Source organism: Saccoglossus kowalevskii, chromosome 15 (genome assembly GCF_978046115.1).
Source record: "Saccoglossus kowalevskii chromosome 15, keSacKowa6.1, whole genome shotgun sequence".
Lineage (NCBI taxonomy): Eukaryota > Metazoa > Hemichordata > Enteropneusta > Harrimaniidae > Saccoglossus > Saccoglossus kowalevskii.
The window spans coordinates 15,421,239-15,438,608 of record NC_140655.1 but is presented as its reverse complement, the minus strand read 5'-3'; positions in this window follow the sequence as shown (position 1 = coordinate 15,438,608).

The window sequence follows — 17,370 nt, the reverse complement described above, 5'->3', positions numbered from 1 at the left end:
AGGTGGTTTTGGGATATGAACCACAACTCATTGCCCTTTATCAGCATGCAAAATAGCAAATCAATCGCAGCATTATTTTTCAAGTTACAGCGGTTACAAAAAACGGCGGAAAAATAATAATAATAAATATAGCTGCAGAGCAGCTATTAACGGCTTTCAAGAAAAAAGGATTCATAACACTATTAAATTTGGAAAAAAAGGTTTGAAGATTTGACTTGTGTAATGTATATACATGTAGGTTACACGACGTTCTGGCCCAATGCCTGCATTATAGCGATATTTCCATGTCTCTAACTTCAATAGTGCTCGAGATATTATATATACGCATATCTAATGAGTTCTATGACCATATATGGTCAACGGATATGTTGGCCAATTCTCTTTTCCATTGCCTTCAATATAGCGTTGGTACCCTGTCTGTACATGCAATACTGCTAGAAATATTAGAGACATGTATATTTAATGAGATCTATGACCATATATGGTCAACGGACATGTTGGCCAATTGTCTTGTCCATTGCCTTTGGTATACCGTTAGTCCCATGTTTGTACATGCAATAGGGCTTGAGATATTGGAGACATGCATATTTAATGAGTTATATGACCTTATATGGTCAACAAATATGTTGGCCAATTCCCTTGTCCATTGTCTTCAATATAGCATTAGTTCCATGTTTGTACGTGCAATAGCGCTTGAGATATTAGAGAAATGCATACTTAATGAGTTCTATGACCATATATGGTCAACGAATATGTTGGCCAATTCTCTTGTCCATTGCCTTCAGTATACCGTTTGTTGCATGTTTGTACATGTAATAGTGCTTGAGATATTGGAGACATGCATATTTAATGAGTTATATGACCATATATGGGCATTGAACATGTTGACAGTTTCTCTTGTCCAAAGCCTTCAATATAGCAATGGTTCCATGTCTGTATGTGCAATAGTGCCTGAGATATTATAGGTATGCATATTTAATGAGGTATATGACCTTATATGGTCAACGAATATGTTGGCTCATTCTCTTGACCATTTCCTTCAATATTGCGTCAGTTTCACGTTTGTACATGCAATAGTGCTTGAGATATAAGAGACATGCATATTTAATGAGTTCTATGACCATATATGGTCAACGAATATTTTGGCCAATTCTCTTGTTCGTTGCCTTCAATATACCGTTAGTTCCATGTTTGTACATGCAATAGTTTTTGAGATACAAGAGACATGCATATTTAATGAGTTTCAAGATGGCGGGCGAACCACGTGACTAATCGAAAATCTGTTTCAGTCACTTTTAATGGCATGACATGTAGAAGGTATATACAAATTTTCAGGCAAAACGGTCCAGCCGTTTCAGAGAAGAAGTCGTTTGAAGTTGGCGGAAGAATAATAATAATAATAATAATAATAATAATAATAATAATAATAATAATAATAATAAACATAACAAAAACAATAGGCTTTCAAGCCTGAAGGGACTTGAAAGCCTAATAATAAATATAGCTGCAGAGCAGCTATTAACGGCTTTCAAGAAAAAGGACCATAACACTATTAAATTTGGAAAAAAAAGTTTGAAGATTTGATTTGTGCAATGTATATACGTGTAGGTTACATGACGTTCTGGCCCAATGCCTTCATTATAGCGCTATTTCCATGTCTCTAACTTCAATAGTGCTCGAGATATTGTATATATGCATATTGAATGAGTTCTATGACCATATATGGTCAACGGATATGTTGGCCAATTCTCTTTCCATTGCCTTCAATATAGCGTTGGTACCCTGTCTGTACATGCAGTACTGCTTGAAATATTAGAGACATGCTTATTTAATGAGATCTATGACCATATATGGTCAACGGATATGTTTGCCAATTCTCTTTTCGATTTCCTTCAATATAGTGTTTGTTCCATGTTTGTACATGGAATAGCGCTTGAGATATTCGAGACATGCATATTTAATGAGTTCTATGACCATATATGGTCAACGGATATGTTGGCCAATTTTCTTGTCCATTGCCTTCAATATATCATTGGTACCATGTTTATACTTGCAATGGTGCTTGAGACACTGGAGACATGCATATTTAATGAGTTCTATGACCATATATGGTCAACGAATATGTTGGTCAATTTTCTTGTCCATTGCCTTCGGTATACTGTTAGTTCCATGTTTGTACATGCAATAGTGCTTGAGATATTGGAGACATGCATATTTAATGAGTTATATGACCATATATGGTCATGAAACACGTTGACAATTTCTCTTGTCCAAAGCCTTCAATATAGCAATGGTTCCATGTCTGTATGTGTAATAGTGCCTGAGATATTATAGGTATGCATATTTAATGAGGTATATGACCTTATATGGTCAACGAATATGTTGGCTCATTCTCTTGACCATTTCCTTCAATATAGCGTCAGTTTCACGTTTGTACATGCAATAGTGCTTGAGATATAAGAGACATGCATATTTAATGAGTTCTATGACCATATATGGTCAACGAATATTTTGGCCAATTCTCTTGTCCGTCGCCTTCAATATACCGTTAGTTCCATGTTTGTACATGCAATAGTTTTTGAGATACAAGAGACATGCATATTTAATGAGTTTCAAGATGGCGGCCGAACCACGTGACTAATCGAAAATCTGTTTCAGTCACTTTTAATGGCATGACATGTAGAAGGCATATACACATTTTCAGGCAAAACGGTCCAGCCGTTTCAGAGAAGAAGTCGTTTGAAGTTGGCGGAAGAATAATAATAATAATAATAATAAATATAGCTGCGTTGCAGCAATGTCGGGTTTCGAGCCCACTGACTTATTCGCAGCGTTCCAAAATCAGCATCATTGACAATAATATATTAATGGAAATTGCATGGCCTTCAAACTAAACATGTTGCATGTTCCTGTCTGTAACAGTGCTTAAGGTATTACAATCTTGCATATTTAATGATGTCCCATGACCATATATGGTCATCGGATGTTTTTGTCAGCTCTGTTGTGCAATAACTTCAATATTGCATTGGTTGCATTTTCCTATCTGTAACAGTGCTTGAGATATTGCAATTTTTATGCATATTTGATGAGGTCACATGACCATATGTGGTCATCACATTAGTTAGTCACATCTCTTGTTCCATAGATTCGATATTGCACAGGTTGCATGTTCCCGTCTGTAACAGTGCTTGAGTTATTGCATTTATGCATATTTAATGATGTCACATGACTGTGTATGGGCATCAGATGTGTTAGTCACATATCTTGTCTCATAGCTTCGATATTGCACAGGTTGTGTGTTTCTATCTGTTACTGTGTTTCAAATATAACATTTATGCATATTTGATGAGGTCACATGACCATATATGGTCATCACATTAGTTAGTCACATCTCTTGTTCCATAGATTCGATATTGCACAGGTTGCATGTTCCTGTCTGTAATAGTGCTTGAGTTATTACATTTATGCTTATTTGATGAGGTCACATGACCATATATGGTCATCGGATATGTTAGTGACTTCTGTTGTGCAATAGCTTCAATATTGCACTGGTTGCATGTTCCTATCTGTAACAGTGCTTGAGTTATTACATTTATGCATATTTGATGAAATTACATGACCATATATGGTCATCACATTAGTTAGCCACATCTCTTGTCTCATAGCTTCGATATTGCACAGGTTGCATGTCTCTATCTGTGATTCTGCTTGAGATATTACAATTATGCATATTTAATGACGTCACATGACCATATACGGTCATCACATTAGTTACTCACATCTCATGTCCCACAGCTTCGATTTTGCACAGGTTGCATGTTCATGTCTGTAACAGTGCTTGAGATAATTCAATTATGCATATTTAATGAAGTCACATGACCATATATGGTCATCACATTAGTTAGCCACATCTCTTGACCCATACCTTCGATATTGCACAGGTTGCATGTCCCTAACTCTTGCAGTGCTTGATATATTACATTTATGCATATTCAATGAGGTCACATGACCATATATGGTCATCTTGTTTGTTAGTAAAATTTCATGTACCATCACTTCAATATTGCACTGGTTGCATGTTCCCGTCTGTAACTGTGCTTGAGTTATTACATTTATGCATATTTGATGAAGTCACATGACCATATATGGTCATCACATTAGTTAGTCACATCTCGTGTCTTATAGCTTCGATATTGCACAGGTTGCATGTCCCTATCTGTAACAGTGCTTGATATATTACATTTATGCATATTTAATGAGATCACATGACCATATATGGTCATCTTGTTTGTTAGTAGAATTTCATGTACCATCACTTCAATATTGCACTGGTTGCATGTTCCTATCTGTAACAGTGCTTGAGATATTGCAATTATGTCTATAAAATGAGGTCACGTGACCATATAAAAGAACAAAAAAATATGAAAAAACATTCAAAAATCTTCTTATAAAAAACGGCTTTTCGCATGGACTTCCATATTTTGGAATTAAATACTATGTCATATGATCTTTCAAAGTTATTCAGGGTTAGTTGATTTGTCGAAAATTATGCAAATGAGATGCAAAACAAAATTTAAAAAAATTCTAAAAAAAAAAGTCACGTGACCGCTAAAGTTTTTTTTGATGAAATTTGTAGCCCTTGTCGCACTGCTACTATCATAAAAAAATTGGAGCACTCAGACCCTCAGAAAGGTGCGCAATTCGGCATTGAAAATTTCGCCTTTAATCCAAGATGGCGGCCTGGTCATGTGACCTATGTGTCTGAACTTAGGATATGCACCAGATCTCATACAGCTTTACCATTGTGGCAAGTATGGAACTGATCGGTCCAACGGTGTTGACATAAAGCGTGACCAAAAATTTAGGCGGAAGAATAATAATAATAATAATAATAATAATAATAATAAACGGAACAATTACAAAAGGGTTTCGACCAAATGGGCTCGAAACCCTAATAATAATAATAATAAATATAGCTGCAGAGCAGCTATTAACGGCTTTCAAGAAAAAAGGGCCATAACACCATTAAATTTGGAAAAAAAAGTTTGAAGATTTGATTTGTGCAATGTATATACGTGTAGGTTACACGACGTTCTGACTCAATGCCTTCATTATAGCGCTATTTCCATGTCTCTAACCTCAAAAGTGCTCGATATATTATATATATGCATAACTAATGAGTTCTATGGCCATATATGGTCAACGGATATGTTGGCCAATTCTCTTTTCCATTGCCTTCAATATAGCGTTGATACCCTGTCTGTACATGCAATACTGCTTGAAATATTAGAGACATGCATATTTAATGAGATCTATGACCATATATGGTCAACAGATATGTTGGCCAATTTTCTTTTCTATTTCCTTCAATATAGTGTTTGTTCCATGTTTGTACATGGAATAGCGCTCGAGATATTGGAGACATGCATATTTAATGAGTTCTATGACCATATATGGTCAACGGATATGTTGGCCAATTCTCTTTTCTATTTCCTTCAATATAGTGTTTGTTCCATGTTTGTACATGGAATAGTGCTTCAGATATTAGAGACATGCATATTAAATGAGTTCTATGACCATATATGGTCAACGGATATGTTGGCCAATTTTCTTTCCCAGTTCCTTCAATATAGCATTGGTACCATGTTTATACATGCAACAGTGCTTGAGATATTGGAGACATGCATATTTAATGAGTTATATGACCATATATGGTCAACGAATATGTTGGCCAATTCTCTTTGCTATTGCCTTCAATATAGTGTTAGTTCCATGTTTGTACATGAAATAGCGCTTGAGATATTAGAGACATGCATATTAAATGAGTTCTATGACCATATATGGTCAACGGATATGTTGGCCAATTTTCTTTCTCAGTTCCTTCAATATAGCATTGGTACCATGTTTATACATGCAATAGTGCTTGAGATATTGGAGACATGCATATTTAATGAGTTATATGACCATATATGGTCATGGAACATGTTGACAATTTCTCTTGTCCAAAGCCTTCAATATAGCTATTGTTCCATGTCTGCATGTGCAATAGTGCCTGAGATATTATAGATATGCATATTTAATGAGGTATATGACCTTATATGGTCAACGAATATGTTGGCTCATTCTCTTGACCATTACCTTCAATATAGCCTTAGTTTCACGTTTGTACATGCAATAGTGCTTGAGATATAAGAGACATGCATATTTAATGAGTTCTATGACCATATATGGTCAACGAATATTTTGGCCAATTCTCTTGTCCGTTGCCTTTAATATACCGTTAGTTCCATGTTGGTACATGCAATAGTTTTTGAAATACAAGAGACATGCATATTTAATGAGTTTCAAGATGGCGGCCGAACCACGTGACTAATCGAAAATCTGTTTCAGTCACTTTTAATGGCATGACATGTAGAAGGTATATACAAATTTTCAGGCAAAACGGTCCAGCCGTTTCAGAGAAGAAGTCGTTTGAAGTTGGCGGAAGAATAATAATAATAATAATAATAATAATAATAATAATAATAATAATAATAATAATAAACTTAACAAAAACAATAGGCTTTCAAGCCTGAAGGGACTTGAAAGCCTAAATATAGCTGCAGAGCAGCTATTAACGGCTTTCAAGAAAAAGGGGCCATAACACCATTAAATTTGGGAAAAAAAAGTTTGAAGATTTGATTTGTGCAATGTATATACGTTTAGGTTACACGACGTTCTGGCCCAATGTTCGAGATATTGTATATATGCATATTTAATGAGTTCCATGACCATATATGGTCAACGGATATGTTGGCCAATTCTCTTTTCTATTGCCTTCAATATATTGTTTGTTCCATGTTTGTACATGCAATACTGCTTGAAATATTGGAGACATGCATATTAAATGAGTTCCACGACCATATATGGTCAACGGATATGTTGGCCAATTCTCTTTTCCATTGCCTTCAGTATAGCGTTGGAACCCTGTCTGTACATGCTATACTGCTTGAAATATTAGAGACATACATATTTAATGAGTTCTAAGACCATATATGGTCAACGGATATGTTGGCCAATTCTCTTTGCTATTGCCTTCAATATAGTGTTTGTTCCATGTTTGTACATGGAATAGCGCTTGAGATATTAGAGACATGCATATTAAATGAGTTCTATGACCATATATGGTCAACGGTTATGTTGGCCAATTCTCTTCTCCACTGCCTTCAATATAGCATTGGTACCATGTTTATACATGCAACAGTGCTTGAGATATTGAAGACATGCATATTTAATGAGTTCTATGACCATATATGGTCAACGGATATGTTGGCCAATTTTCATTCTCAGTTCCTTCAATATAGCCTTGGTACCATGTTTATACATGCAATAGTGCTTGAGATATTGGAGACATGCATATTTAATGAGTTATATGACCATATATGGTCATGGAACATGTTGACAATTTCTCTTGTCCAAAGCCTTCAATATAGCAATGGTTCCATGTTTATACATGCAACAGTGCTTGAGATATTGAAGACATGCATATTTAATGAGTTCTATGACCATATATGGTCAACGGATATGTTGGCCAATTTTCTTTCTCAGTTCCTTCAATATAGCCTTGGTACCATGTTTATACATGCAACAGTGCTTGAGATATTGAAGACATGCATATTTAATGAGTTCTATGACCATATATGGTCAGCGGATATGTTGGCCAATTCTCTTTGGTATTGCCTTCAATATAGCATTGGTACCATGTTTATACATGCAATAGTGCTTGAGATATTGGAGACATGCATATTGAATGAGTTCTATGACCATATATGGTCAACAGATATGTTGGCCAATTCTCTTTCCCAGTTTCCTCAATATAGCATTGGTACCATGTTTATACATGCAACAGTGCTTGAGATATTGGAGACATGCATATTTAATGAGTTCTATGGCCATATATGGTCAGCGGATATGTTGGCCAATTCTCTTTGGTATTGCCTTCAATATAGCATTGGTACCATGTTTATACATGCAATAGTGCTTGAGATATTGGAGACATGCATATTTAATGAGTTATATGACCATATATGGTCATTGAAGATGTTGACAATTTCTTTTTTCCAAAGCCTTCAATATAGCAATGGTTCCATGTCTGTATGTGCAATAGTGCCTGAGATATTATAGATATGCATATTTAATGAGGTATATGACCTTATATGGTCAACGAATATGTTGGCTCATTCTCTTGACCATTACCTTCAATATAGCGTTAGTTTCACGTTTGTACATGCAATAGTGCTTGAGATATAAGAGACATGCATATTTAATGAGTTCTATAACCATATATGGTCAACAAATATTTTGGCCAATTTTCTTTCCCAGTGCCTTCAATATAGCATTGGTAACATGTTTATACTTGCAATGATGCTTGAGATATTGGAGACATGCATATTTAATGAGTTCTATGACCATATATGATCAACGAATATGTTGGTCAATTTTCTTGTCCATTGCCTTCGTTATACCGTTAGTTCCATGTTTGTACATGCAATAGTGCTTGAGATATTGGAGACATGCATATTTAATGAGTTATATGACCATATATGGTCATTGAAGATGTTGACAATTTCTCTTGTCCAAAGCCTTCAATATAGCATTGGTTCCATATCTGTATGTGCAATAGTGCCTGAGATATTATAGATATGCATATTTTATGAGTTATATGACCATATATGGTCAACGAATATTTTAGCCAATTTATTCTCTTGTGCGTTGCCTTCAATATACCGTTAGTTCCATGTTTGTACATGCAATAGTTTTTGAGATACAGGAGACATGCATATTTAATGAGTTCCAAGATGGCGGCCGAACCACGTGACTAATCGAAAATCTGTTTCAGTCACTTTTAATGGCATGACATGTAGAAGGTATATACAAATTTTCAGGCAAAATGGTCCAGCCGTTTCAGAGAAGAAGTCGTTTGAAGTTGGCGGAAGAATAATAATAATAATAATAAACATAACAAAAACAATAGGCTTTCAAGCCTGAAGGGACTTGAAAGCCTAATAATAAACATAGCAATTACAATAGGGTTTCGCCCCATAGGGCTCGAAACCCTAAATATAGCTGCATAGCAGCGATGACGGGTTTCGAGCCTGCGTGGCTCATGGCAAATTGCACTTGCTCGATGTGATTATTTGACGAATGTTTCATGTCTAGAATGAAAGATAGCAGACAAACTACACAACATATGGATTTGATTTCACAGGAATATGATAAACTTAATGCAAGGATAAATAGTTCATGAGTTATAGAACTTTTTCTCTTTTACTAAATCCAAGATGGCTGGCAAAGGAAGCCATTTTTCGATAATCTACTTTAGTAACTTAGTAGAGCTATCAACAGAGATACTATATGCTAAATTGCTTTTCAAACAAGGAAGCAGTTTTTAACAAGATAATTTTTTGAGGTTTTTTGAATTTTTGTGATAAATTCAACATGGCCGCCAAAACCACTTGAATCATGGGAAATATTTTCATGAACACATAATCATCTCATTGAGCGGATGTTGTATGCCAAGTTTTGTTTAAATCTGGCAAATCGTTCATCAGTTATAGCGTACTTTCACTTTTTTACTAAATCCAAGATGGCTGCCAAAGGAAGCCATTTTTCAAAAATCTGCTTCAGTACCTTTGTAGAGCTATCAACAGAGATACTATATGCTAAATTGATTGTCAACCAAGCAAGCAGTTTTTAAGAAGATAATTTTTTGCGGTTTTTTGCATTTTTTGATAAATTCAATATGGCCGCCAAAACCACTTGAATCATGGGAAATATTTTTATGAACATATAATCATCTTATCGAAGGGATGTTCATATGCCAACTTTGGTTTAAATCTGGCAAATTGTTCATGAGTTATAGCGTACTTTCACTTTTTACTAAATCCAAGATGGCTGCCAAAGGAAGCCATTTTTCAAAAATCTGCTTCAGTCACTTTGTAGAGCTATGGCCATAGGTGCTGCAAAGCAAATGTCTAATCACATGAACGAGCCATTTTTGAGAAGAAGATTTTAAAATTTTTTTGTCAATTTTCACAAAATCCAATATGGCGGCCAAGGTCACATGACCGCTAAAGATTTTATTGCTGATATTTGCTAGACATGAGCCAATGATGCCACACAAAAAAAAACGGAAGTTCCTAGACCCTCAGAAAGTGGTGCAATTGAGCACTTCCGGTTTGTGTTCTACCTAAGATGGCGGCCAGGTCATGTGACCTACATGGCTGGTTTTTGGATATGCACCACAACTCATGGCCCTTTATGAACATGGAAAATAGCAAATGAATTGCAGCATTATTTTTCAAGTTACAGTGCTTTAAAAAACGGTGGAAAAATAATAAGAATAATAATAATAAATATAGCTGCATAGCAGCGATGACGGGTTTCGAGCCTGCGTAGCTCATGGCAAATTGCACTTGCTTGATGTGATTATTTGACGAACGTTTCATGTCTAAAATGCAATGTTCTTAATAAGTCCTCTGGTATTTTGCTATTATGAACCACCCTGGAATCAACAGACATAACCATTTATAGTCATCTGTCTAATGTCTGGCAAATTTTTCATGAGTTATAGCGTAATTTCACTTTTTACTAAATCCAAGATGGCTGCCAAAGGAAGCCATTTTTCAAAAATCTGCTTCAAAAACTTTGTATAGCTATCAACATAGATGCCATATTCAGAACTGCTTGTCAAACAAGCAGACAGTTTTTAAGAAGTTGATTTTTTGAGGTTTTTTTGCATTTTTGTGATAAATCCAACATGGCCGCCAAAACCACTTGAATCATGGGAAATATTTTTATGAACACATAATCATCTTATTGAGCAGATGTTGTATGCCAAGTTTTGTTTAAATCTGGCAATTTGTTCATAAGTTATAGCGTAATTTCACTTTTTACTAAATCCAAGATGGCTGCCAAAGGAAGCCATTTTTCAAAAATCTGCTTCAGTTACTTTGTAGAGCTATCAACAGAGATAATATATGCTATAAGCAGTTTTCAACAAGATAATTTTTTGAGGTTTTTTGCATTTTTTGATAAATTCAATATGGCCGCCAAAACCACTTGAGTCATGGGAAATATTTTTATGAATACATAATCATCTCAATGAGCGGATGTTGTATGCCAAGTTTTGTTTAAATCTGGCAAATAGTTCATAAGTTATAGCGTGCTTTCACTTTTTACTAAAACCAAGATGGCTGCCAAAGGAAGCCATTTTTCAAAAATCTGCTTCAGTAACTTTGTAGAGCTATCGACAGAGATACTATATGCTGAATTGCTTTTCAAACAAGGAAGCAGTTTTTAACAAGATAATTTTTTGAGGTTTTTTGAATTTTTGTGATAAATTCAACATGGCCGCCAAAACCACTTGAATCATGGGAAATATTTCCATGAACATATAATCATCTCATTGAGCGGATGTTGTATGCCAAGTTTTGTTTAAATCTGGCAAATCGTTCATAAGTTATAGCGTACTTTCACTTTTTACTAAATCCAAGATGGCTGCCAAAGGAAGCCATTTTTCGAAAATCTGCTTCAGTAACTTTGTAGAGCTAACAACAGAGATACTATATGCTAAATTGCTTTTCAAACAAGGAAGCAGTTTTTAACAAGATAATTTTTTGAGGTTTTTTGAATTTTTGTGATAAATTCAACATGGCCGCCAAAACCACCTGAATCATGGGAAATATTTTTATGAACACATAATCATCTTATTGAAGGGATGTTGTATGCCAACTTTGGTTTAAATCTGGCTAATTGTTCATGAGTTATAGCGTACTTTCACTTTTTATTAAATCCAAGATGGCTGCCAAAGGAAGCCATTTTTCAAAAATCTGCTTCAGTCACTTTGTAGGGCTATGGCCATAGGTGCTGCAAAGCAAATGTATAATCACATGAATGAGCCATTTTTGAGAAGAAGATTTTAAAAGTTTTTTGTCAATTTTCGGAAAATCCAATATGGCGGCCAAGGTCACATGACCGCTAAAGATTTTATTGCTGATATTTGCTAGACATGAGCCAATGATGCCACACAAAAAAACCGGAAGTTCCTAGACCCCCAGAAAGTGGTGCAATTGAGCACTTCCGGTTTGTCTTCTACCTAAGATGGCGGCCAGGTCATGTGACCTACATAGCTGGTTTTGGGGTATGCACCACAACTCATGGCCCTTTATCAGCATGCAAAATAGCAAATGAATTGCAGTATTATTTTTAAAGTTACAGCGCTTAGAAAAAACGGCGGAATAATAATAAGAATAAACATAGCAATTACAATAGGGTTTCGCCCCATAGGGCTCGAAACCCTAATAAACATAGCAATTACAAAAGGGTTTCGCCCCATAGGGCTCGAAACCCTAAATATAGCTGCAGAGCAGCTATTAACGGCTTTCAAGAAAAAGGAGCCATAACACCATTAAATTTGGGGAAAACAAGTTTGAAGATTTGATTTGTGCAATGTTTATACTTGTAGGTTACACGACGTTCTGGCCCAATGCCTTCATTGTAGCGATATTTCCATGTCTCTAACTTCAATAGAGCTCGAGATATTATATGCATATTTAATGAGCTCTATGACCATATATAGTCAACGGATATGTTGGCCAATTCTTTTTTCCATTGCCTTCAATACAGCGTTGGTACCCTGTCTGTACATGCAATACTGCTTGAAATATTAGAGACATGCATATTTAATGAGTTCTATGACCATATATGGTCAACTGATATGTTGGCCAATTCCCTTTTCTATTGCCTTCAATATAGTGTTTGTTCCATGTTTGTACATGGAATAGCGCTTGAGATATTAGAGACATGCATATTAAATGAGTTCTATGACCATATATGGTCAACGGATATGTTGGCCATTTTTTCTTTCCCAGTGCCTTCAATATAGCATTGGTACCATGTTTATACTTGCAATGGTGCTTGAAATATTGGAGACATGCATATTTAATGAGTTCTATAACCATATATGGTCAACGAATATGTTGACAATTTCTCGTGTCCAAAGCCTTCAGTATACCGTTAGTTCCATGTTTGTACATGCAATAGTACATGAGATATTGGAGACATGCATATTTAATGAGTTATATGACCATATATAGTCATTGAACATGTTGACAATTTCTCTTGTCCAAAGCCTTCAATATAGCAATGGTTCCATGCCTGTATGTGCAATAGAGCCTGAGATATTATAGATATGCATATTTAATGAGGTATATGACCTTATATGGTCAACGAATATGGTGCCTCATTCTCTTGACCATTACCTTCAATATAGCGTAAGTTTCACGTTTGTACATGCAATAGTGCTTGAGATATAAGAGACATGCATATTTAATGAGTTCTATAACCATATATGGTCAACGAATATTTTGGCCAATTCTCTTGTCCGTTGCCTTTAATATACCGTTAGTTTCACGTTTGTACATGCAATAGTGCTTGAGATATAAGAGACATGCATATTTAATGAGTTCTATGACCATATATGGACAACGAATATTTTGGCCAATTCTCTTGTCCGTTGCCTTTAATATACCGTTAGTTTCACGTTTGTACATGCAATAGTGCTTGAGATATAAGAGACATGCATATTTAATGAGTTCTATGACCATATATGGTCAACGAATATTTTGGCCAATTCTCTTGTCCGTTGCCTTCAATATACCGTTAGTTCCATGTTTGTACATGCTATAGTTTTTGAGTTACAAGAGACATGCATATTTAATGAGTTCCAACATGGCGGCCGAACCACGTGACTAATCGAAAATCTGCTTCAGTCACTTTTAATGGCATGACATGTAGAAGGTATATACAAATTTTCAGGCAAAACGGTCCAGCCGTTTCAGAGAAGAAGTCGTTTGAAGTTGGCGGAATAATAATAATAATAATAATAATAATAATAAATATAGCTGCAGAGCAGCTATTAACGGCTTTCAAGCCTGAAGGGCAATAACACCATTACATTTGGAAAAAAAAGTTTGAAGATTTGATTTGTGCAATGTATATACGTGTAGGTTACACGACGTTCTGGCCCAATGTCTTCATTATAGCGCTATTTCCATGTCTCTAACTTCAATAGTGCTCGATATATTATATATATGCATATTTAATGAGTTCTACGACCATATATGGTCAACGGATATGTTGGCCACTTCTCTTTCCATTGCCTTTAATATAGCGTTGGTACCCTGTCTGTACATGCAATACTGCTTAAAATATTAGAGACATGCATATTTAATGAGTTCCATGACCATATATGGTCAACGGATATGTTGGCCAATTCTCTTTTCTATTGCCTTCAATATAGTATTTGTTCCATGTTTGTACATGGAATAGCGCTTGAGAAATTAGAGACATGCATATTAAATGAGTTCTATGACCATATATGGTCAACAGATATGTTGGCCAATTTTCTTGTCCATTGCCTTCAATATATCATTGGTACCATGTTTATACTTGCAATGGTGCTTGAGATATTGGAGACATGCATATTTAATGAGTTCTATGACCATATATGGTCAACGAATATGTTGGTCAATTTTCTTGTCCATTGCCTTCGGTATACCGTTAGTTCCATGTTTGTACATGCAATAGTGCTTGAGATATTGGAGACATGCATATTTAATGAGTTATATGACCATATATGGTCATTGAAGATGTTGACAATTTCTCTTGTCCAAAGCCTTCAATATAGCAATGGTTCCATGTCTGTATGTGCAATAGTGCCTGAGATATTATAGGTATGCATATTTAATGAGGTATATGACCTTATATGGTCAACGAATATGTTGGCTCATTCTCTTGACCATTTCCTTCAATATAGCGTCAGTTTCACGTTTGTACATGCAATAGTGCTTGAGATATAAGAGAAATGCATATTTAATGAGTTCTATGACCATATATGGTCAACGAATATTTTGGCCAATTCTCTTTTCCGTTGCCTTCAATATACCGTTAGTTCCATGTTTGTACATGCAATAGTTTTTGAGATACAAGAGACATGCATATTTAATGAGTTCCAAGATGGCGGCCGAACCACGTGACTAATCGAAAATCTGTTTCAGTCACTTTTAATGGCATGACATGTAGAAGGTATATACAAATTTTCAGGCAAAACGGTCCAGCCGTTTCAGAGAAGAAGTCGTTTGAAGTTGGCGGAAGAATAATAATAATAAATATAGCTGCAGAGCAGCTATTAACGGCTTTCAAGAAAAGGGACCATAACACTATTAAATTTGGAAAAAAAAGTTTGAAGATTTGATTTGTGCAATGTATATACGTGTAGGTTACATGACGTTCTGGCCCAATGCCTTCATTATAGCGCTATTTCTATGTCTCTAACTTCAATAGTGCTCAAGATATTGTATATATGCATATTGAATGAGTTCTATGACCATATATGGTCAACGGATATGTTGGCCAATTCTCTTTCCATTGCCTTCAATATAGCGTTGGTACCCTGTCTGTACATGCAATACTGCTTGAAATATTAGAGACATGCATAATTAATGAGATCTATGACCATATATGGTCAACGGATATGTTTGCCAATTCTCTTTTCTATTTCCTTCAATATAGTGTTTGTTCCATGTTTGTACATGGAATAGCGCTTGAGATATTCGAGACATGCATATTTAATGAGTTCTATGACCATATATGGTCAACGGATATGTTGGCCAATTTTCTTGTCCATTGCCTTCAATATATCATTGGTACCATGTTTATACTTGCAATGGTGCTTGAGACACTGGAGACATGCATATTTAATGAGTTCTATGACCATATATGGTCAACGAATATGTTGGTCAATTTTCTTGTCCATTGCCTTCGGTATACTGTTAGTTCCATGTTTGTACATGCAATAGTGCTTGAGATATTGGAGACATGCATATTTAATGAGTTATATGACCATATATGGTCATGAAACACGTTGACAATTTCTCTTGTCCAAAGCCTTCAATATAGCAATGGTTCCATGTCTGTATGTGCAATAGTGCCTGAGATATTATAGGTATGCATATTTAATGAGGTATATGACCTTATATGGTCAACGAATATGTTGGCTCATTCTCGTGACCATTTCCTTCAATATAGCGTCAGTTTCACGTTTGTACATGCAATAGTGCTTGAGATATAAGAGACATGCATATTTAATGAGTTCTATGACCATATATGGTCAACGAATATTTTGGCCAATTCTCTTGTCCGTTGCCTTCAATATACCGTTAGTTCCATGTTTGTACATGCAATAGTTTTTGAGATACAAGAGACATGCATATTTAATGAGTTTCAAGATGGCGGGCGAACCACGTGACTAATCGAAAATCTGTTTCAGTCACTTTTAATGGCATGACATGTAGAAGGTATATACAAATTTTCAGGCAAAACGGTCCAGCCGTTTCAGAGAAGAAGTCGTTTGAAGTTGGCGGAAGAATAATAATAATAATAATAATAATAATAATAATAATAATAATAATAATAATAATAATAATAAACATAACAAAAACAATAGGCTTTCAAGCCTGAAGGGACTTGAAAGCCTAAATATAGCTGCAGAGCAGCTATTAACGGCTTTCAAGAAAAAGGACCATAACACTATTAAATTTGGAAAAAAAAGTTTGAAGATTTGATTTGTGCAATGTATATACGTGTAGGTTACATGACGTTCTGGCCCAATGCCTTCATTATAGCGCTATTTCCATGTCTCTAACTTCAATAGTGCTCGAGATATTGTATATATGCATATTGAATGAGTTCTATGACCATATATGGTCAACGGATATGTTGGCCAATTCTCTTTCCATTGCCTTCAATATAGCGTTGGTACCCTGTCTGTACATGCAGTACTGCTTGAAATATTAGAGACATGCTTATTTAATGAGATCTATGACCATATATGGTCAACGGATATGTTTGCCAATTCTCTTTTCGATTTCCTTCAATATAGTGTTTGTTCCATGTTTGTACATGGAATAGCGCTTGAGATATTCGAGACATGCATATTTAATGAGTTCTATGACCATATATGGTCAACGGATATGTTGGCCAATTTTCTTGTCCATTGCCTTCAATATATCATTGGTACCATGTTTATACTTGCAATGGTGCTTGAGACACTGGAGACATGCATATTTAATGAGTTCTATGACCATATATGGTCAACGAATATGTTGGTCAATTTTCTTGTCCATTGCCTTCGGTATACTGTTAGTTCCATGTTTGTACATGCAATAGTGCTTGAGATATTGGAGACATGCATATTTAATGAGTTATATGACCATATATGGTCATGAAACACGTTGACAATTTCTCTTGTCCAAAGCCTTCAATATAGCA